General features: G+C 34.5%; 1 pseudogene; it reads right to left on the bottom strand.

Annotated features, from left to right (window-relative positions):
* Nucleotides 1-19,940: 19,940 nt before the first annotated feature.
* Nucleotides 19,941-20,781, bottom strand: LOC111530103 (annotated as a pseudogene).
* Between the last annotated feature and the right edge of the window lie 3,561 nt (nt 20,782-24,342).

The raw sequence follows: 24,342 nt of genomic DNA, 5'->3' as shown, positions 1-24,342 counted from the left end.
CTTAGAATAAATTTCTTACAATGGCTGGGCACGGTGGCTCAAGCCTGTAATCCCAGCACTTTGGGAGGCTGAGGCAGGTGGATCACTCAAGGCCAGGAGTTCAAGACCAGCCTGGCCAACATGGTGAAACCCCATCTCTACCATAAATACCAAAAAATTGGCCAGGCGTGGTGGCGCGTGCCTGTAATCCCAGCTACTCGGGAGGCTGAGGTGGGAGAATCTCTTGAACTCGGAAGGCAGAGGTTGCAGTGAGCTGAGATTGCACCACTACACTCCAGCCTGGTTGACAGAACAAGACTCCATTAAAAATATAAAATAAAATATATTTCTTACTGTGTCTGAATTTACATCCCATGAACTAAGAGGTATAAACTAAGATCAAATAACATAGATAAAGACTATAAGGTTGATTAAGCCATTTTCAGAAATAATGTATTAGTAGATGTAAATCCCCAAAGTGTAAAGATGCCTCTTAATTATTACATTTAGTTCTCAGGTTCATGACTGTTTACTCTAAAATTCCCTTTTGTGAATAGAAAGTTTATCACTGTAATAAAATTATACTGCAAAGCAATTAATCAAAATACATAGCCTTGGGAAACTCTGAGGTGCAGGAAATTATTAAAAAGTAACATAAAGTTTATGCTTATTTTTAAAATGCAGATTTAATCTTTGTTAAAGTATTCTTTGCCCTATGGATATGTTTAGCATACTCAAAAACCTAACTTAGGTTCGTTAATTTTATATTGGCAACATGTCATTACACTTTGTCTCCTAATTTGATTTGCTTTAGACATTTTTAGTGAATTGAATTCCAGACCAAAGATAGTCAGATATTGGTATATGTAGTTAGTAGGGCAAATGTAGGCCAGGATGAAGGTATTTGCTATATTAAACCATGTACATTTCATTTTGAATAGCAAGTTAAATAACCCATTTCACTATCATTCCACAGGTTTTATGTCATGGTTCACTTAATTTGCACAAAACTATTTCCTTATATTTTTGAAAAACAAAAGAAAATTGTGGTTATCTCTTTCATCAGTTATACTCAGTGTTTTGTATCTGAGAATTATTGTGCCTTAAGAAATTCATTTGTACTACATCATTCCAAGAAAAAACCACGTTTCTTTTGAGTTTCTGGCTTACTATTAGAAGGAATTCTTTCTGTTCTAATTCTGTAGTAAAAAATATTGAAGTGAGCTCTCAAGCAGTTATATATTAAAGTTTCTCACATTTTAGTACAGTAATTGCCACATTAAAGTGTGGTATTGATCTAACATTTTATATACTGATACTTAATGAATTCAATTAGCACATTTAAGAAATATCTCTGACTTTTTAAATAAAAGTTATGTTTCATTGTCTTTTTAGAGTATTAACATAACACAGGTCTATTTAAGATCTATTTTAGTGCAGTTCACCAAATGTTAAATAGAACAAATACTTCATTTGCAATCTATTTTAAAAAGAAGCTTCTACTCCAGTACTTCTATTAGAGGGGTTTGGGGTAAACTGAACAAGGTTTTGAAAGACAATAACACCATTATTCATCAATTTCCAATTTTTATTCCCTTCTGTAAACATAGAGTTCTAGTTTCCACTTTCAGAATGGCTCAGTAAGTTCTTAGCAGGCCAACACTCTCGTAGATAACTGTAGTATAAATGCTGGAAAAATATAACAAACTACCTACAGGCTTTGGAATGTAATCAAAAGAGACAGATTCTAGAAAAAGGTAGAAACATGAAGAGATCATCATGTAGTATACTCTCCCCACTTTCTATTTTTTGTTTTCTTTTGCTATGTCTGTGGACATACTACAGTTATCCTCTGTTGTGTGGCCACAACTTTGCTGACTCACAGTCTTTTTGAAATGAAGAGGAATAGAACAGAAATTGGGGCAACCACTTCCATCAGAATGTATGGTGAGAACCCTAGAAAAGAGAGAGAAGAGGAAAAAAAATCTCTGTGTAGAAACTTTATACAAGTATCTGACTGAATCTAGTGCCATCTTTGCAAATGGAAAACAACTCATCTAAAATAAAAACAAATGACTGAACAAAGATATGAGTTTCTGTAGAAAACATAATTTTTTCAGTTTATGTACAACCAAGTTAATTGCCTGTTAAAACAAAAATGTCAACGCTCCTGGGAGAAAAATAGAGTATAATCTAAAGTTTCTACAACGTCACATTCAGGATACAAGCAAATATTACTTAACATGTGAAGAGCCAGGGAAATGTAACTCATTTTCAAGAGAAAATAGAATAATGGAAATCAATCTTTATATTTTAGAATTATCAGAAAATGGAATTCAAAACAGCTGTATAATTATTCTCAGTGAGATGAAGAAAAATGCTCTTATAATCAGTGAGCAGATAGGTAACATTGACAAAAACTTGAAAACATAAAAGTGTATGAAAATTCTAAAACTGAAAGTTGTAATATAGCTTAAACATAAACAATACTGGATAGGCTTAATAGCAGAAAGGAAATGAATAATTAGCAAACATGATGACAGTTCAATAAAAACAAAGGATAAAAGACTGGAAATAAATGGAGCAGCAGCAAGCTGTAGAACAATATAAAAAATTTCAGTATGTGTGTAATCTGAGTTCCATAGAAAGAGAGAAAGAGAATGGGTCAGAAAAGAAATGTTGACCCCAAATTTTCAAAATGTTGGAGAAACATAAGACTATATATTCAAGAAGGTTAGAAAACATCAAGAAGCATAAATGTGAAGGAAATCATGCTCAGGTCCATTATACTAAAAAAATACTGGAAAGCAAAGACAAATTAAAAGTCTTGAGCTTATCCAAAGAAAGATTACATTATGAACTGGAGAAGCACTATTCTAACAAGAGCCGATTTCTCATCAGTAACAATAAAGGCCAGAAAATGGTGAGGAAACATCTTTAAAGTATTGAGAGAAATAAATTTGAATCTCATGATTGTACACCTGGCAGAAAAAATATTCTTTAAGAATGGAAATAAATAAAAGCATTTTCAGGTAAATGAAAACAAAAATTTGTGGCCAGGAGATCTGCAATATAAAATATACTGAAAACTGTTTTTCAGGTTGAAGGAAAATGATGTTGGTGGGAAACTTTGATATTCATGAAGGAATAAGTAGTATCAGCTCTGGGGAAGAGCAGGTAAATTAAAAATATATTTTCCTCTGGATTTCTGTATAATATCTATGTTGATATAGAATAACAAATATAATATTTTCATTGATATTTGACATCATATCCTAACCATAAAGAAGAGTTTGGATTGAGGCAGGGATAGTCAATGAACCTTTATAGTTTCAAGTTCACTTATATTCTAAGAAAACTGAGAAAAGTTAAAAATAAATTTAGTAATCTCTATATTAAAACTAATGTAAATAGGTACAGTTAAAAGGCCAATAAAGTTTACATTAAAAGATATTCACATAATTTGAAAAATGAAATAAGAAACTCATTTCTTAACAAATGACAGAACACAAACTGAAAGATCTAAATTCAAAAATTTCTGCAATTATATTAGTGTTATTCGACTCAGTATTCAATTTAACAGACAAAGAGTTTTTCAAAATAGGCGAAAGAACAAAAAAATGTATATTTCAGCCTTGTTTGAAATTGTATAAAATTTTGGCAAATTCTGTACCAAAAAAAATGTGAACAGATATAATGTCAATAACTCTGAACTGAGTCAGTAAGATCAGTTATCCAGGTTTTTGCCTCTCCTGCCAAGGAGATAGTGGAGAAAACCCAAGAAGGAAATGCTGAACTTACTCAGCTTGGACTGTTAAGTCTCTGCATGGAGGAATTGCTCTCAAGAACTGCACAGATCCAGAGCAGAATTTACAAAAGCAATAGATAACCATTTGCTTTGCTTCATATTATTCGTTAGCATAGTGTAGCATAGTCTAGATTATTCTAATCAAGAGAAATCCAAGTAATCTTGCTACTTAGAAATTAACAGCTTTGTTTATGTAATATATGAGTATTTATTATGAGTTTGTCAATTACGATAATTTGAATTATGGGACTGCTAGCACTGGCTACATGTATAACTTGTAGAAGAGTGAAATCTCAGGAATATATGACATCTAATTAATATTAAAATATACTTATTACAAAGTATTTAAAGGTTTGCCATGTTACAAAAGAGACAACAATAACATAAAAATTAGTAAGTTAAGAGCCATATATACATATATATGATTTTTTAATGTGCCTTACTGGATTAAATCCATGTATCTACAAATATTTGAGATCTTAATTTTTACAGTTTTAAAGTGGATGTATCTTCTTGAAAGACCTTTTCTTTTTCCAGAATCATGAATTCTTAAAGTGATGATTATTCACTGTATGGAAAGATTGTTTGTAAAATATGAAGTGTGAGCATGCTTGAAGTATGAGCATTTATGCTATAAGAATGAAAGCAACATTAAAATGGATTACATATAACAGAAATGAAGATAGGTATGGGCTAAATATTATGTTAGAGTTTAAAACAGTACACACTACATAGTAATAGTATTAAAATTGCTTTTCAGAGAATAATGAAAAAAGTGAAAAGAAAGAAGACATAATATAGTATTTTTATAATAAAGTTACAAAGGTGTGTTATAACAAAATTCAAGAAATGGAAACCCTAAAGTTATAGCAATGTATTTGCACTACAAATTCAAATAATATATATGAACAAAACGAATAGAAAGCAACTGAGAGGAAAATGTTCAAATTGATAATAAAGAAATAGAAGAAAAACTTCAATATAATATTTTTCTTTCTCAATTTCTTCATTTCTTGAACAAAATGATTTAAACAAAATGTATGTAAAATAGCTACTTAAAATTAATGCATGCATTCTATAATAAATTCCTTAAAATTGTTAATTCCTAAAGCAGTTAAGACTGTTTATAAGTACAGTTCTAAATGGGAATAATAATATATTATTTATATATAATAATAATATATTTTGTTTATGCAAAAATTACCTTTACCTTAAAAGAAATAATACAACGGGAGGCCCGGCGCAGTAGCTCACGCCTGTAATCCCAGCAGTTTGGGAGGCTGGCAGATCACGAGGTCAGGAGATGTAGACCATTTTGGCTAACACCGTGAAACCCCGTCTCTACTACAAATACGAAAAATTAGCCAGGCGCGGTGGTGGGCGCCTATAGTCCCAGCTACTCAGCTACTCGGGAGGCTGGGGCAGGAGAATGGTGTGAACCCCGGAGGCGGAGCCTGCAGTGAGCCGAGATCCTTCCACTGCACTCCAGCCTGGACTACAGAGTGAGACTCCATCTCAAAACAAACAAACAAACAAAGAAACAAACAAACAAAGAAAGAAGTAATACAACAGAAGATGATACTCTCCTTTGTCCTATTCATCATCCTTTGTCAAAGATTCTCTTCTATCATATCTGATTGTTATGCTGGTTAATATATTTTTTGTTTCTTCCCTCAAATTTTTATTGTATTTCCCCTCTTCGGTGCGTTAGATCATTATCCTCAGCAGTCTTGTGTCTCCACTATCCAATAAAACATTGTAGACAGCAGGAAACTTGTAAGATTGTGCATATTTAAAGAGTCTAACCAGCTAGAAATGTTACTTAGCAGAATCAAACAGTAGCCAGTTTTTTAAAAAAAACTAAAGCGCAGTGTATTTGCGATTAATTCACCATTCCTGTATGTTTGACTGAGTAAAAAGGTGAAGGATTTGATGTTCAAAATGTGCTAGTCTAGCATTTTAAAAGTATTCCTCTTGGTTTTTGATGCTTCACGGTATTCTTGTTCTCACTAATTCAATTTTTCCTGCTTGATAAAATATTTGAAGTTGCCAGTCGTGCATATCATTACACTGTTTGGTGTGCACAGTGAATGTTGACCTTAATTATTGCCTTTCTTTATGTATTTGCAGTAAAAGGTCTCATGAGCCTTAAGGTGCTTTAACAACATTGATATCTTCTAAAATATATCTATCATTGTCATTACTCATTCGGAGAAGCCTGAGCTGTTAACCTGGCTTTGTCTTTTCACTGGACATCAAATGTTGAAGATTACAAGACAATTTTTTTGTCCTCTCCATCAGATGCCTGGCTACTATGTTAAGGAACATTGAATTTTGCACCGAAAATGTAATTTTGAAATAATTATCCACAGGCTTTCGTTTTTCTTCATTGTTCTGCCCTACTGAGTCTCCACAATTTGAAAAAAAATAATTTTCTTACAATTTTTATTATTTGTCTTTCATGAGAATATGTAGCATTCAAAATGCTCGGAGACAAAGGGAACTGAAAAATGTTAAGTGTAATCAGAGTGTCTTCGCTGAGTGTTGTTTCTGTCCAACACCAAAGTATGATTTGTTTCCTGTGCTGCCAGCTCATCACATTTCAATGTCAGAAAGACTGCTAAATGAGGTCAGACATGCTTCCTTTTTCTGAACTCAATCTTGAGGAAGCTGCTGAATATGTGATAATGTAACACACAGACTTCAAACTTAGATCCATAAATCTTAGCAGTTTGGTAAAGAATATTTGGTCAGTGGGCTTGCAGCATCTGACAGCTAAGGTTTGCTCTATTGGTCCCAGTGGCAACTCTCTCTGGTATGCTGTGGTTTGCTAACATGGAAACATAGAGTCAAAATCCTTAAACACAGGAGGAGTATGTTTAAACCCCATTTTGTACTCTCATATAGTTTGGGGTAGTGCATGTGCTATACTACATAATTGACCCTTTCTATATATTTTCTGCTGTATATGCATATGTATATATACTGTTGTATATGTTCTGCTGAAGCAAATAGAGTAATGCAAATGAAACTGAAATACACCAGTTTCAGAGGTGCAATATAAATCTAAACATATTGCTCTTTCTCACACACATACAAAGGAAATTATTTTGCTTCATCTTCATAATGACTATAGTCTGTGTTTGATCTAATTAAATACTTATGATATGATTACAGCACTTCAACAGCCTAATTCAGTGAAATAAGTTGACATCAGTTATTTGCTATCATGTAAATTCATATAAATGTAATAGTTGACTACTTTAACTGTTAAATTATTTGTATTGATATTATGTAAATATAGCCTAAGAATGCATCAGATGGTTGAAGAAAGTTTAAAGAGAACATACAAGTTAATGCAGTTTGATCAAGAAGTTATAGTCATTAACATCTTATAAATTATATATATATTTGTTTTATTTTTCAGTACATTATATATGTATGTGTGTGCATATGTATATATATCAAGTCACCATGTTTTCTTATATTCAATATTAAGCACTATTCTGATAGCAAAAATCATTTTTACTGCAGTTTAATGTTCTTACATTCTGAATAATGAACTAGATGTACATATTTTATATTATTTTACCCTTGCATGTATATATTTCAGTTAAAATAATCATTAAGCACTAGCACATAAAAAGGACAGTGTTAATGCATATATTGGAACATTAATTGGGGATTACATATTTTGGATTATTTTTTGAAATGGTAGTTAGAAATATTTTTCCTATTAGTATCATAAAACTTTCTCAAAAATTACAAACATTGATTTCTTACAGGCTATTGCTGGAAGATCTCTTCCATTGGAAAGTCACCAAAAACATGTAGGTATATGTTTGAATTTCACTTAATAGGTGTCATTATTAAAGTAAAATCTAAACATTTAATTACATTATACTTCCTTAGTATATGCAAATATTTTTATGCCCTTTCTTAAAATTTCTATAATTCTGTGCATAGAATGAATTTATTTTATGGTAAAGCTGATGCCAATTAGCTTATGTGTATGTTAGGTACTGACTCTATTAAGTCAAGGAGTGAAAACAGGCGAAGAGAGTATAAATAGAAGGTCCTTTAACCTACGTAAAATAACACAAGTCATTAGGAAGGGTACACATCTCCTAGAACAACGTTAGAAATAATTAATATCTCTCAGTGGAGTTGTACAATAGCAATAAATGCAAACATTCACTTTACTGAAAATATTTGTATGGAACAAATATTCATCATGTATGTATATTTTAGATCAGAGTGATCTAACAAATGAAACTAATTTATTTTGTTAAAAGCCTCTTTGATTTACTCTGTGGTTATGGAAGGATGGAAGTCATTCAAATGGAAATGCTCAAAGGGTGAAGAAATCTAATAATGTGTCATAAATATAATAAAAAAAGGTACATTTAATCAGGCCAGGTGCAGTGGCTCACAACTGTGATATCAGCCCTTTGGGAGGCGGAGACAGAAGGACTACTTGAGGCCAGGAGCTTGAGACCAGCCTGGGCAACAGAGTAAGACAACACCTGTACAGAAAAATTTAAAAATTAGCTGGAAGTGCTGGCACGTGTCTGTAGTCCCAGCTACTTGGGAGACTGAGGCGACAGGATCATTTGAACCCAGGAATTTGAGACTGCAGTGAGCTATGATTGTGCCACTGCACTCCAGCCTGGGTGACAGAGTGAGACTTTATCTCCAAAAATTAAACAAAAGAAAGAAAAACAAAGGTCGAGGGAAGGAAGAAAGGAAGGCTATTAAGACCAGCCTGTTGCTGCCTGAATTATTGATAATCTAATGGTATCATTTTAAGCTTTTCAGAAATTCCCGTATTTGTGGACATTGGTGATACATTGTTCATACTTCCAAACATAACATTTGAAATTAATTTTAAAAATAACTGAAATCACATTTTATATCTATGAGACAGAAAAAGTCTGATTGAAAGTAAAGCTTTAATTAAAAATTTTCAAGTAGCTTTTATTTCCTTCTAGCACTGAATAGCTTGTTACTCTGAAATTCTTGTTTGTTTGCTTCTTGTTTTTTGGATTTATCAGCAGAAACCAAGATTGAATTGCTTAAGGGAAAAAATGGGTGCAGTAGAAAAATATATTTTATGTCATTGGGAGTTAAAGAAATAGTGGAATAACCAAGGTTTCTGAAAAAAGGGACTAGAATTTATTCTTTTAGCATGAAGATAACATTTAGTAACAGAATGAAAAATTGATAATTTATCTGTTTCTCTGCCTCCATATTTTAGAATTGTTTGGAGAGAGAATTTTGTTTGTCCATTTCAGATCAGTTGTCTGTGTCAGGATCATTATCTATCATCAGATGATTAGGCACATACTATGTAGAAACAGCGCAGTAAAGATTTTCTACTGCATTTTAGGGCTTTTTCCAGAGAAAGGGCCATCATTGTGAATCAGGTATGTACCCCAAGGCATATTGAGTAAAGATAATGGTTCCTGCCTAATTTATTTTTCTAGGTCACTGTGCTCCATCTGTGAATCGCAGCCTGAGCCTTTGTTCTGTCTTCAACTTCTTGATTCTTCCACTTTCCACATCTGGTATCTAACAAAAACCTGTCTTCCTTCTTCAGAGCTTCTGCAGAGCGCCACTTGATTCACTGGGAGTGGGAAGCTTGGAGATGGGAATTAGTGTTGCTCTGAGCTCATCTCTCACATACTCTTTCTTATATGAATAGAGCATTTACATTTTAAGCAAATCTCTTTCCTATATTTTATTTATCATAGTATAATTTTACCTGTAATACAAATGTAACAATGATTATATTTTCCTTTAAGTAACTGGCTGTAGAAATCACATACTATTATTCCTAGCAGTTTACCCTCCATTATAACTTTAGCTTATCACAGTGCTTACCTGCAATAATATCCCCTTCCATGAAAAAAAAAAAAAATATTCTCTTGTGCTCACTTTTCTCTTTTCTGTGCAAACTCCCTTTTATGTTCTTTGACAACTTTTTATCATTGTGCTACCCTCTCTCCTTTCCTAACCAGCTTCAGATGTTTGAAAATGATGTGAGTTCTCTCTCTTTCTAGTTGACTCTTTCCAGCCTTTTTCTCTTTTTTCTATATATGTAATTTTATTTTATCTTAATTTTATTTTTTTATTTTGGTTTTGATTGTAATATAATAATTGTACATATTTATGGAGTGTATTGTGGTGTTTCCATACATATAATGATATATAGTGATCAATCACGGTAATTAGTATATCTATCAGCTTATTCATTTATCATATTTCTGTGTTAGGAACATTCAGTATCTTCCTTCTAGCTGTTTGAAACTATATAATGTTTGAGAGTTAACTATAATCATTCTACGGTGATGTAGAAAACTAGTACTTATTCCTCCTGTCCAACTGTGACTTGCATACTTTAACAAATCTCTATTCTTCCCCTTTCCCATCCATCTCAGCCTCTAGTATCTTCTACTCTATGTTATACTTCTATGAGATCAACTTTTTTTTTAAGCTTCTAACATGGGCGAGAACATCTGGTGTTTAACTTTCTGTTCCTGGTTTATTTCACTTAACATAATGTACACCAGTTCTATCCACCCTACCATGAATGACAAATGACAGGATCTCATTCTTTTTTATGGCCAAATAGTATTCAATTGTGTGTGTGGTGTGTGTGTGTGTGTATGACATTTAAAATTCATTCATCTGTTGTTGGACCTGTAGGTTGATTCTCTATCTTGGCTACTATGAATAGTGCTGCCACAAATATTGCCATGCAGATGTCTCTTTGTTATACTGAAGACCTGAACAGACCAATGACAAGTAATGAGATTAAAAAGTAGGACAAAGTTGTTCAACAAAGAAAAGTCAAGGATTAGATGGCTTTGCCACTGTAATTCACTGAATCTTTAAAGGGCAACTAATACTGATTTTTCTCAAACTATTCTAAAAAACTGAAGCAGAGACTATTCTTTCTAACTCATTCTACAAAGCCAGCGTACTACTGATACCAAAACCAAAAAAGGACACAGTGAAAAGAGAAAACTACAGGCCAATATCCCTGATGGATGTAGATGCAAAAATCCTCAACAAATACTAGAAAACTGTATCCAACAACACATCACAAAGATAATATAGTGTGACCACGTCGGATTTATCTAAGAAATGCAAGTATGGTTCAGCATATGCAAATCAATAAATATCATACATCACATCAACAGAACAAGGAATAAAAACCATATGATCATTTCAATAGATGCAGAGAAAGCATTTGAAAAAATTCAACATATGTTTATGATGAAAACCCTTAATAAATAAAGTATAGAAGGAAAGTATAATTCAGCATAATCCTGGTAAAAATACCAATGATATTCCTCACAGAAACAGAATTAAGAATCCTAAAATTTGTATTGCACTACAAAGGATCCCCAATCACCAAAGCAATTTTGAGCAAAAAGAACAAAGCTTGAGGCATCACGCTACCAGACTTCAACATATATCACAAAGCTGTAGTAACCAAAACAGAATGGTACTGGTATAAAAACAGACATATAGACCAGTGGAACAGAATAGAGAACCAGAAATTAATCTACATATCTACAGCCAATTGATTTTCATAAAGGGTAGCAAGAACACTTTTTAGGGAACTGATAGTCTTTTAAACAAATGATGCTGGGAAAACTAGAAATCCATATTCAGAAACATGAAACTAGACCTCCGCTTCTCACCTGCTACAAAGTCAACCCAAAATGGATGCAAGATCTAATTCTAAAATCCGAAATGATAAAGCTACTAGAAAAAAATGGGGGAATGCTTCAGGACATTATTCTGAGAGAATATTTTTTTTGAATAAGGAATCAAAAGCAAAAGTATCTAAATAAGATTATATCAAACTACAGGTCTTCTGCAAAGCCAAGGACACAACATTGTGAAAAGGCACCCTACAAATAGAAAATATATTTGCAAACTACTCATCCAACAGTTCATTAATATGATGAGGAACTCAGATATTTCAACAGCAAAATATTACCAAACAATTTGATTTAAAAAATGGGCAAATGATCAAATCAGATATTTCTCAAAAGAACACATACAAATGTCCAACAAATATATATTAAAAAAGTTCAACATCCCTAATCATCAGGGAAATGCAAATCAAATCCATAATGAGGTATCATCTTATTCCAATTAGAATGGCTATCATCAAAAAGAAAAAAAAACACAGGAAATGCTGGAGAGAATACAGAGAAAAGAGAACTCATACACTGTTAGTGAGAATGTAAACTAGTAGAACCACTCTGAGGAACAGTATATTCTTCAAAAAACTACAAATAAAACTACCTTATGGTCCAGCAATTCCACCACTGGGCATTTATCCAAAGGAAAGTAATTTTTTTTTTATTTTTTTATTAACATCCCCCACATTTTCTGGATTTTTTAACGGGAAGGACTATGTCAAGCAATATTATCTAAAATCATTTTTATTGATGCTCAATAGGTTAAAAAAATGCTCAGGCTTCATGTAATTGCTATATTCTGAACATTGAAATTGTGTCACACACTCTAAATAAAACTGGGTTATCGGGCAAGATTTAATCATTTTACCATGAAAATCAGAGTTTATTAAGTAGTAACAAATGTTACATTTATTTATTTTGAAATGAATGTTGAAAATACAAACCTGTCACATAAATTGCATTAATTTACAAGTATTAAATTTAATTTTTTTTTGGTTTTAGAGAGAATATTAATGCTTCAATTGCATTAGTAATTAGAAATATACTCCATTGAAATGTAATTCAACTGACTGAAAAAATACATACATGTTTTTCTAATTAATCTTTTTATATCATAATTTGGTAAAATGCATCCCTTTTAATATCCTCAATAGAACACTGTTTAGATAATAAAATAAATTAAAAAATTGGATTTGTCCTTCATTGATGTTAAATTATTTTTATATCAATATAGAAACAGAAATCTAAGATGTGTTTGTGTGTGTGTGTGTGTGTGCATCACATGTTAGTGTAACTATTTACAGTTGTCTAATGTGGTAGACTGGGGTCTTCAGGTTGTGATTTGCCACCTCGAGTTTCCACAGAGATTGATTGCCTTAAGCATTGGATTTATTTACCAGTTTCCAGGAAGTGCATTTTCTTTCCAAACATTCCTGTTCTTTAGGAAACCAACCTTCTCCTGAGAAAAATTATCTTTGTAACTTTTTATTCAGTCATTAAAATGGTACATAGCTTACTACCTCACTATCTTAAGTCATGGAATTATTTCATGAACTCTCAGAATCTGTTTCATGTTGTTCCATAGACATTCTGTGATGATGAAAATGTCACATATCTGCGATTTCCAATACTGTAGCTAGGAGCCAGATGTGAATATTTTTAAGGTGGCTAGTATGACTGGAGAAACTGAAATTTAAATTTTTTTTCTATATTAAATTAAATAGCTATATGTGACTAATGGTTACATTATGGGATAATGAAGGTCATGTTCACTCTTACAAAATTCTTTGACCTCCTCATATTCAGTTCTTTCACTTCTATTCTGTATCAACTACTGATTCAAAGACTTATGTCCTGCACTTAATAACACCTCAGAAATCTTAAAGGAGTGTGACATGGTTTCCTTATCTCTCTTCCATTCATTATTTAACACTGGCATGCAAACAAAATGTATTTATTTTTTATTTTTTATTTATTTTATTTTATTTTTATTATTACACTTTAAGTTCTAGGGTACATGTGCATAACGTGCAGGTTTGTTACATATGTATACTTGTGCCATGTTGGTGTGCTGCACCCATCAACTCGTCAGCACCCATCAATTCGTCATTTATATCAGGTATAACTCCCAATGCAATCCCTCCCTGCTCCCCCCCATGATAGGCCCCCATGTGTGATGTTCCCCTTCCCGAGTCCAAGTGATGTCATTGTTCAGTTCCCACCTATGAGTGAGAACATGCGGTGTTTGGTTTTCTGTTCTTGTGATAGTTTGCTAAGAATGATGGTTTCCAGCTGCATCCATGTCCCTACAAAGGACGCAAACTCGCAAACTCATCCTTTTTTATGGCTACATAATATTCCATGGTGTATATGTGCCACATTTTCTTAATCCAGTCTGTCACAGATGGACTTTTGGGTTGATTCCAAGACTTTGTTATTGTGAACAGTGCTGCAATAAACATACGTGTGCATGTGTCTTTATAGCAGTATGATTTATAATCCTTTGGGTATACACCAAGTAGTGGGATGGCTGGGTCATATGGTACATCTAGATCTAGATCCTTGAGGAATCGCCATACTGTTTTCCATAATGGTTGAGGATCAAATGAACAAAATGTATTTAAAACTACAGGTATTTATCTTTTCCCCAAATTTAAGCTATTAGAAGATAAAATTATAATAGTAACTTTAAAGTATAAATGTAGAAGTTCCTTTTAGTGTATGAAGTGGACTAAAAGTATTGAGTTAGGTTCTGTGAAGTTTATAGAAGATTTATACTTGCTGACCTAAATGTGTGATGGTGGAAAAGAGGGTCCCTAAACCAAGGTATCCCCATCCTCATTTCAGTTCCAGAGACCTAGAAGATTAACCTGCCAATGATTTTTCAATGCCCAAAATTGAAAAAGGCTGAAGAAATTTGGGTATTCAAGCTTGATGGTGAGACATGTATCAAAGGAATGATGGTGAGACATGTATCACCAAGCTTGATGGTGAGACATGTCTTCAAATGAAATTCAGACAAAAAGTAGGTTGAAATGGAGTCCAACAACAGCAGCATTTTGGAGGAAATTCCACCCTCTGATGTTAATTTTATTGACTACAGCTAGATTAGCAATACCAGGTCTAAAGGGTAAAGTTTTTAATCACCTCCAACCCCCAGCACCAGTACAGAGTGGGTAATGTACTTATTCCTCTGCGTTTTTTGGGTCTGCAGTGATATGATCAGATCATTGCTTCTTACACTGTACTTTTCCACTCTTTACTGATTATATCTTTGCTTGTCTACCTTCCCCACCAAATGTTGTCAGGGATTCTTAGTAATAGGATTTCTAAGTCAGAGTCCCCAAGAAATAGACTCAGAGAATGATATTTGCAAGCAGGAATTTTACTGAAGAGTGTTTGGGGAAAAAAAATGCCTGAAGAAATCATGTAAACAAAAACACCTGAGAGTAATGAACATAGAACTGGACAGAAGAAAATGTTAAAATGCAATAGCAGTTGCATCCAAGACCTAAGCTCATCACAAGGAGAACCTCTGAAGCTGGGATGTCTTTTCTAAGAAATTCTGGATTGAGACAAGATGTTGGGATTTTGTAGTTTGTAAAGAACAAGTCACTGGATGCAGGCTGCCTTTGAAGAGAAAATTATTTTGGGCAAGAAATCTATTTTCCACTGAAGAACATGTCTGGGAATAAATTCATTGAGCATTCAGCAGGCAATGTGCCCAATAGGTAGGGAAATGTGTGTCCTTTCCTGATGGGGGATTCGGGCAATGCACTGCAGCTTGTCCAGAGTGTGTCCCCCTAGAATCCACCATTTGGATCAACTTCTTTTCTATAATGTTTATTCCATCTTGGACCATCTCCATTCAGTTTTTTTGTGTCTTTTTCTGAGGAAACGTATTTGTCTATTGATGAGTAGAACTTGCAGCTGGTCTCAGGGTCACAAGAGAAACTAATCCTCTTCCTTCTCTGCTAACCATTTTAACTTCTCACACTCAGCAAGGACCTCAGCTGGGCCGAGTGGCTTATCAGGTATGATGACCCAGACCCTCATCTCTGAGTGGTTTGAACCATAGCTCATCTCAATCTCAACCTCCTCGGACCATAGCTAATACGCTTGTTAATTCACCATCAAAATTAATCAAGGGAGGACAAAGAGATCCCTTAGTAATCACCTTGGTACCAAAGGTTTTATTTCCTACACCACTGTATAACGGCAGCTCTCCCTCATCATGATGATCAGGATCAATTACCCCTTCCATACTGATCTTGGCAATAATTAACACAAAATATCAAGTGGCAGCTGGTGTCCTTTGATGAAAGCTTACCTTCGCTGGGAACCTGAATCTCTAGATCTACAGAATGGAGAGTCATGGAGACAGGAAGCACAGCTTGCCCATTGAGTCCTAGGAGTAATTGTAAGCAGGGCCACTCCAACTTCTGCTACCAGAACCCATGTAATCTACCTTTTTGGGACACATCACTATGTAATGGTTATTGTCTTAGTTTATACAGAAGTAAAGCACTCTATATTCACACAAAACCATCTCTAAATTAGTGTCTCAGTTGTTCCTTCAGATGTCATTCTATCATCATCTGAGGATGAGGGTTTTTGGGTAGTGCAGTAAATAATATGATCAGTGATTCACATGTTTCTTCTGCTGAACCTCCTTCACGGTAAATGCATTAATGTGTCAAATGCAATAGTATATTGACTCCTGTGCCAGTCATTCAACCCCTATATAAGTTCTCAGATATTGGTGCTGGCTGAGGGCTGCAGACAGAAGAAAATCTGTAACTGGACTTTGTATTGAGTCCCATCCAGACTGCTGCCTTTTTGAGGATGAATGGGGTCAGTGTATAGCAAACATGTAGCCAAATAGCTATCTGGTTTCCAACAGAGATGGTACCTTATCAGGATTCAATGTAAGTCTGTGCTGCTGACAATTTATATATTGGGCTAGGGCAGTGCCTAAATCAGCCTATGCTGATGCGTGTGCTGCTAGGGACATGAACACCTCCATCCCTGACACCCTGGCTACACTCTTCACACTAACCTTGTGCTAACATTTAGCGGCCAATGATACAATCTAGTAGATGTCAACTTGCTATGTTGTTAATTGTTCTCCATTATTTAGTGGCCCCATAGTTTATGTGAATAGAAAAGATAATCATTTCCACACCTTGTGCTCTTTTCTATACGTATGTCCCATGACTCTTCCCTACAATCCTTTTCTGCTGATCTTCCAGCCTTTCTCTTTCTAGACCTGACCAGCCAATGCCTGTTAACCATTTATAGTCATTGATTAAATCTTGCCTATAAATCTGTAGACAGTCTTACCTCAGACTACTTCTCTTTCCACTGAAAAGATAACTGGCTGTATGATTTGATTGTCTGTCTTTGATTGGATATATATTTACCACTATTTTTCAGGGCCACCCCTGACTGTTGTTTCAGTGCACCTAGAGTCCACTTTTTGGTCTCCTAAATTACCAAACTGACCCATATATGAACCAAGATTAACCTTTTTCTTTTTCTCTCAACAGGTTGTAAAAGACTCTATGCAACCATGTGTTTGAGCTGAGGTGCAACAGTGATGATGACTTTGGGTTCTAGGATCTTTTATCATATAGCTCGCTTGTACCCTTTGGGCTATTCATGCCTAAGCCTGCATGTACAACTTCCATCTTTTTATAAATTACTGTTGGTCCCTTAGTTGTGGGCATGTGGTCATTTGTCACAAGGAAAAGTGACCCAATGTGAGGCCACAAATATATATTTTTAAAAATTTTCTATAACCCTCTGGTGTATACAAATAATAGAATAGTATTAAGCCTAAAATGGGAATTAAATTTTGACACATGCTACAACATAAATGAACCTTGAAGACATTATGCTAAAATAAGCCAGAGACAAAAGACAAAGAGCATATGATTTCACTTTTATGATTGCACCCATAGTAATAAAAAATCTTAGAAACAGATAGTAAGAAGGTGGTAACCAGGAGGTTGGAGGAGGGACAAATTGGGAATCACTGTTTAATGGTTACATAATTTTAATTTGAGAAGATGAAGTAGTACTGGATACGGATAGTAATAATGATTCCACAAAAATATAAATATATTTATTATCAGTGAACTATACACATAAAATATTGAAAATTGTTTTATGTTATAGATATTATTTACCTCATTAAAAATATATATTTTAAATACAAAAAAAGTCAAAATATTCCTGTTTTCATATCTTTTGGTTACTTAATTAAATAGCTGTATGACACCATAGGGGAGATCTGGGCACATCATTTCCGTTACAGGCTTCCTGTGACATTGCTGGATCTTTCTTGCTGGGGACCAGGACTTACTTACAGTCCATTGATTTTGAAGATATGGGCTTATTTATTTTATTATATACATAGAGTTATACAATTCTTACTTGGGCTTAAGGATGTTATTTTATTTAAGTATCTCCAAGGATCTCTCTGGTCAACTTGCTTAGCTGCCACTCCCACCTATTCACACATTATGATAATTGTAAACACTGTCTTCTGGTAGTCGAGAACTGCCACCTGATCATGAATATTTTCAGATTCCATTGTTTTCATTGTTATTAAAGAGCTCTCTATTCTAAGTTAGTTACATGGTTTGGTCATGTAATCCTTGTAAAACATCAATGAGGTAAGAACTGGTCTCCCCATGTTATGGTTGAGGACACTGAGGCACAGAGAGTTTATACGGCATTTGTATAATACAGTAACATATTATTAGCTAGGAGTACATCCTTGACAAATGGCCTGATAAATACTTTTGATCATTATGAACAAAAATAAAGAAATGTAAAATGCATGATATCTCAGATGGAAATTTCATTCCCCTTTAAAAAAATGTAATCCATATGGATCTGTTTGCATCATTGCTGATACCTGATATTCAGGATATAATTTTAAGATAAATGCTAAGACTTATTTCTGTGAAACAAAGAAGGCCAGAAGGTATTCGGCTAGATTTACTTTTTTCTTTAAAAAGCTTTGTTTTACTAAGTAAAACCTTTGACTTTCAAGTGACAACAGAGCTTTAAAATGCTTTAAAGTGGTTATGAAGAGCAAGAAAGCAACTTCCTCAATTGACTCATAAGACCTTACCCACGGATATAATCTCATTTGTGGTTCACCTTGCTGCTTGTTGTTGTGCTTTTATAGTCTAAAATCCCATAAAACAGAACCTCAGAAAGCAAATGACAGATTTACTTAAATATAAATGAGTGAGTAGTTATGATATCAACCAGATATGTTTAATGATATGTCTGGAGAAGCAGCTATCAAACAGGTCAAAGGAACTGTTTGTTCTACATAACAGATAAATTTTATATTTATCTACATATAGATAGAATATATAATGTATAACAATATATGTAAATATACCTTTACCCTTTGAAACAAAACCTCAATAGTTATTTATTTATTTTTATATGTAATGATTGTAGTAATCAGTTTATTACACAGATTAATCATTTTTGAATGTACAAGCTCCAGAGGAGCAATTGGGTCTTTAAATATACGCAAGTATTTCCATCAAAGGAATTTTCACCATTACGTCCAAATAGACCTAAGCATTTAAAAACATAAGAAAAATAAGAGCTATTAGCTATGTATTAACTGAGAAACCACATACAAACCAAAGAATATGGAAGAGAGAAAGAAGGGCTCAAAGGCCAAAGGTTGAAGGGGTAGGGAAATGTAAAAGGGTTGGGAACAAAGCCCATCACACTTGATGTACTAATAGCTCCAATCCATTTAAATGTTGACCAGTTAAACCTAGACCTTAAAATGCAGAATGTGGATAGAGTTTAATCTGGTTGGTCATAACTTTCACCTAAGACGTAGCTCCTTCCGAATAAAATGAATACAGACACAGCTTCATGTTCTTCACCTTGCTTTTCATAACTCTTTTGAGTTTAAATGGATTCCACTTAAAAATAATCCCCTACAGGTGAGTGGAGCCTTTTCTTTCCCATCCAAGCACACACCACACCCACCAACCCCCTCACACTTTGCTGTTATCCAAATTTAAGTCAATAAGAAAAGCTTTTAGTCTCACATCTAGGTAATGCCTGCAGAACTGGCTGGTCACACACACACTACTCTGCTAGGAGGCAATGTTGGTACAGAAGTACAGTATTTCTAGTTTGTTGTTCCAAGTACGTACAACACGCAGCACTGTTGTATCAGGTAAACAGGTGCACAGGGGAAGATGAGGCGTGGGCTTATAGAAAGCAGTCAAACGGAAATCAAAAGGACTTTCTCTTTCAGAGATCCCCTATCTTTATTTGTAGAGGTTACTTTCTCTTTCAGAGATCCCCTATCTTTATTTGTAGAGGTTACTTTCTCTTTCAGAGTTCTCCTATCTTTATTTGTAGAGGTTACACAATAATTTATTTAATTACATCGTATACTTCTGAGTCCATTCCCGAGCTATTCTGTTGTACTTTTCTCTATCTGTTTTGTAGATCTGAGCAATCTCAGGCACTAAAGGATCATCTGGATTGGGATCACACAACAGAGAACAGATGGACAAGAGTGCTTTTGAAATAGTGCTGGAGGCCGGGTGCGGTGGCTCACGCCTGTAATCCCAGCACTTTGGGAGGCTGAGGCGGGCAGATCACAAGGTCAGGAGATCGTGACCATCCTAGTTAACACGGTGAAACCCCGTCTCTACTAAAACTACAAACAAATTAGCCTGGCGTGGTGGCGGGCGCCTGTAGTCCCAGCTACTCGGGAGGCTGAGGCAGGAGAATGGCATGAACCCCGGGAGGCAGAGCTTGTAGTGAGCCGAGATCGTACCACTGCACTCCAGCCTGCAGCCTGGGCAACAAAGCGAGACTCCATCTCAAAAAAATAAATAAATAAATAAATAAAAATAAATAAAAAATAATAATAATAATAATAAAAACAAAACAAAACAAAACAAACAAAAAATAGAACTAGTGCTGGAGACCACTGTGACCCACTGTAACCATAGAATACCAACACAAATGCTGCCATTACTGTTAATATTTGGATGATAAATTCTTGTAAATGCAACCTTAGGCGGTTTGAAGGGGTAATCTGTTGGGAAATGAATTGTCAAGAAAAATACTCCACCCTGGTAGGGATGGCCCCATTATTGTAACTTGCCAGTGGTACATATCTTCTCCAACAGGACCTGCTGAACACTGTGCTGGAAGGTCCGGCGCCAGATCATTCAATTCCTTATGGATTCTCTTCAGAGCCATGGTGGAGGCGGGTGGCGGCGGCAGCCCTCGGGGCGGGTACGGGGGCGAAGAAGAGACAGATAAAGGGCTAGGGAGCCTGAGGCCGGAGAAGACGGAGAGTTGAGGAGAGCAAATCTGGCGGGACGGGCTGAGGGCCGGGGCCCACTCAGCTCCTGCACCTGCCGCAGTGGTCCAATAGTTATTTTTACACACACACACACACACACACACACACACACCCCAGTGTATGACAGTTTGTTTCTATAATATTATAGAAACATTATAAATAAGAAAGTGAAGACATCTGTGTATGTGAGAATAATGTGGTCAGAGGACAATTAAGATAATACAATTTTATTTTAGTGAGATTATAAGGAAAATTAATTTGAGATGTATTCCAATCTATTTACCTGGATTCAGTAAAATGTTGAATATTTTTAGCTCTCTTAAAATGTATTTTGAATCTTATTCATTGAATAGTCTTGTTAACAAGTTGTTAAATATAAAGGTGTGACATATTTAAATACAAATGAATTGTTTCATTCAAATTTTTATATTGTGCATATTTTAAAAACTATTTCTAACAAATGCCTACTTAAAGTTACTGAACTGATTTAGAATATTAAAAATTTAATTTGTTAGTATGATGTATGCACAAAATAAAAATTCCTTTTACAGTTACAAAATTCAGCTTGTAGGTACAGATTATTTTATAAAACATTTCATTTTATACAGAAAAATAAGAAAAAATATGTAATTGGAGGATCATTTATCTTGAGACTTCTAGATATGTCCTAGACTGACACAAACATAGAAACAATACATACGCATTACATTTATTTGACAAATGAAGATTCAGAAGAAATTTTAGGATATTATAATGTAGACAGTAAATGGCAATTTTACTAATTCCTCAGAAATGCACGTCATCATGTAATTTTTTTTTTATAATTTACAGGGCAACAGTAATTGAATGATAAAAATCAGTGATTCATAAACCCTAAGAGCTACACAAACAATGTGATATCCTTCATTTATCCTTGTCATTCGGCAGATAAGAAAACTAGGACCAAGAGAGTCAAATGAATTTCCTACAATTACAAAGTTTCTTAGTGGTAACTTAAAGAAATGAGTGGTGAAGTTCTGAATCAGAAAAATATTGTACTAAATTTTCTTATTATTTAGAAAAAAATCACACACTTTAAAATATATGTTTACCTTATTTCTACTATATACAAGTATATACAAGCACTTCCCTAGGTGGTGCTACTTGATAGGTCAGCTTCCTCAAAAGAGGAGAGAGAAACACTATTATTCTGCGGATGAGTTTGTAACAAAGCCGGGATGCAGAATGCTTGTCTCTCCTATACATCTGCCCTGCCAACCACACAGGTTATTAGATGATACAGATTAATCACTAACATTAAACATTCTTTGTCTTACTCTCCTCCTTAAAAAGGAAATATAAAGAAAGAGGAAACACTACTGGTAGAGCTGCTCTTACTCCAAAGAAAAGAGTCTTCTTGCTGTTTTGGGGGGGACTCATTGCCACTGGCTCCCTCTAGAAAGATCTGAGATTGCCTAATATGAGGAGTCAGAGGAAAATGCAATACAGAAATCTCTCCTTGACATATAGTGTTTGGAGGCTTCCTAAACATTCTCTTAGAACACTGCTTATGGCTATGATCAGTTCGTTCATCTGCCCTACCCTGGTATATTCTTGGAGCTTTCTAATACTGTATCATATAATATCGTTTTTCTTCTGCCTAATATCTTCTTTCCGTGCTTTCATTTCAGAGACAATGTAAGTACAGCAGATGCTGGAGTATCAATTATGTGCCTTAATTATTTGAATGGCACCCTCACCCTCTTCCCTTCATCCTAAGTTATTGATAAGCAGTATCTAATTTAACATCAAGGGAAGTGCTATCTCATTCTTACATTGAGGGTGCTCAAAAGAAATATAATCTGAGCCACAAATATAAACTACAATATAATTTTAAAATTTGTAGTATTTACATTAAGCATGGAAACAGGTGAAGATTTTGCTAATTCATTTTAACATAATATTTCTAAAATATTATCATTTTAACACATAATCACTATAAAATTATTAACCATGTTTTACATTATTTTGCTGAGTTTTCAAACCCAGTGGGTATTATCCACTTACTACACATCTCAATTAAGACTAGCCAATTTTCAAGTGCTCAACAGACACATGTGGCTAGAGGCTATCAGAGGGGACAGCACAGGTTTATCCATGTCAGTTCCCAGCTCCAGGAACATGGAAATGGGACTCCAAACTGTGCCTGATAGTGGGTTCAAGGTTGTATCTCCCACTCACCCTACCTCAACTTAATGTGGAAGTTTAAATAAATCTCATACAAAAATCCTCCAGGCATAAGTTGTTATAAATACTTAGCTTTCACCTATGAGTTATTACATTCCCTTGAGTTCATTTTTTATTTTTTATTTTTTTATTAAACTTTAAGTTCTAGGGTACATGTGCACAATGTGCAGGTTTGTTACATATGTATACATGTGCCATGTTGGTGTGCTGCATCCATTAACTCATCATTTACATTAGGTATATCTCCTAATGCTATCCTTCCCACTACTCCCTCCCCACAATAGGCCCCGGTGTGTGATGTTCCCTTTCCTGTGTCCAAGTGATCAGGTGCTGGAGAGGATGTGGAGAAATAGGAACACTTTTACACTGTTGGTGGGACTGTAAACTAGTTCAACCATTGTGGAAAACAGTGTGGCAATTCCTCAAGGATCTAGAACTGGAAATACCATTTGGCCCAGCCATCCCATTACTGGGGATATACCCAAAGGATTATAAATCATGTTGCTATAAAGACACATGCACATGTATGTTTATTGCAGCACTATTCACTATAGCATAGACTTGGAATCAACCCAAATGTCCACCAGTGACAGACTGGATTAAGAAAATGTGACACATATACACCATGGAATGCTATGCAGCCATAAAAAAGGATGAGTTTATGTCCTTTGTAGGGACATGGATGCAGCTGGAAACCATCATTCTCAGCAAACTATTGCAAGAACAGAAAATCAAACACCGCATGTTCTCACTCATAGGTGGGAATTGAACAATGAGTTTATTTTTTAATTTTTATTTTAATTTATGAAGTTTCTGTGAAGAATAACATACATACAGAAAGGTGAGCAAATGCTAAGTATGTAGTTCAAAGAATTGTTACAAAATGAACAAACATATACCTGTGTATCCAATACCTGGGTCAAGAAATATTAGCATAAGAAGAACTCACTCTGTGTCACTGCTCAGACCACAGATTTCCTCAAAAATAATGATTATCCTAACTCTCAATACCACATGTTTGATTTGTCTGCTTACCAGCTTTATGTACGTGGAGTCAATAGTAAATACTCGTTTTTTTCTGCTTTTATCATTCACCATCGTGTTGGTTTTACTTAGTTTTGACTCCTATGAATAAGTTTATAAACTGCCAGGACATTTTTGCAGTTTGAAAAGGAGAAAAGCTGTGTGTGACAGTCTGAGTGTTGGCATAGTTCTGTCAGATAGGTGTT

Source organism: Piliocolobus tephrosceles, chromosome 3, assembly GCF_002776525.5.
Source record: "Piliocolobus tephrosceles isolate RC106 chromosome 3, ASM277652v3, whole genome shotgun sequence".
NCBI classification, from domain to species: domain Eukaryota; kingdom Metazoa; phylum Chordata; class Mammalia; order Primates; family Cercopithecidae; genus Piliocolobus; species Piliocolobus tephrosceles.
Note: the sequence above shows the minus strand (reverse complement) of the source record. Positions and strands in the feature narration are given on the sequence as shown.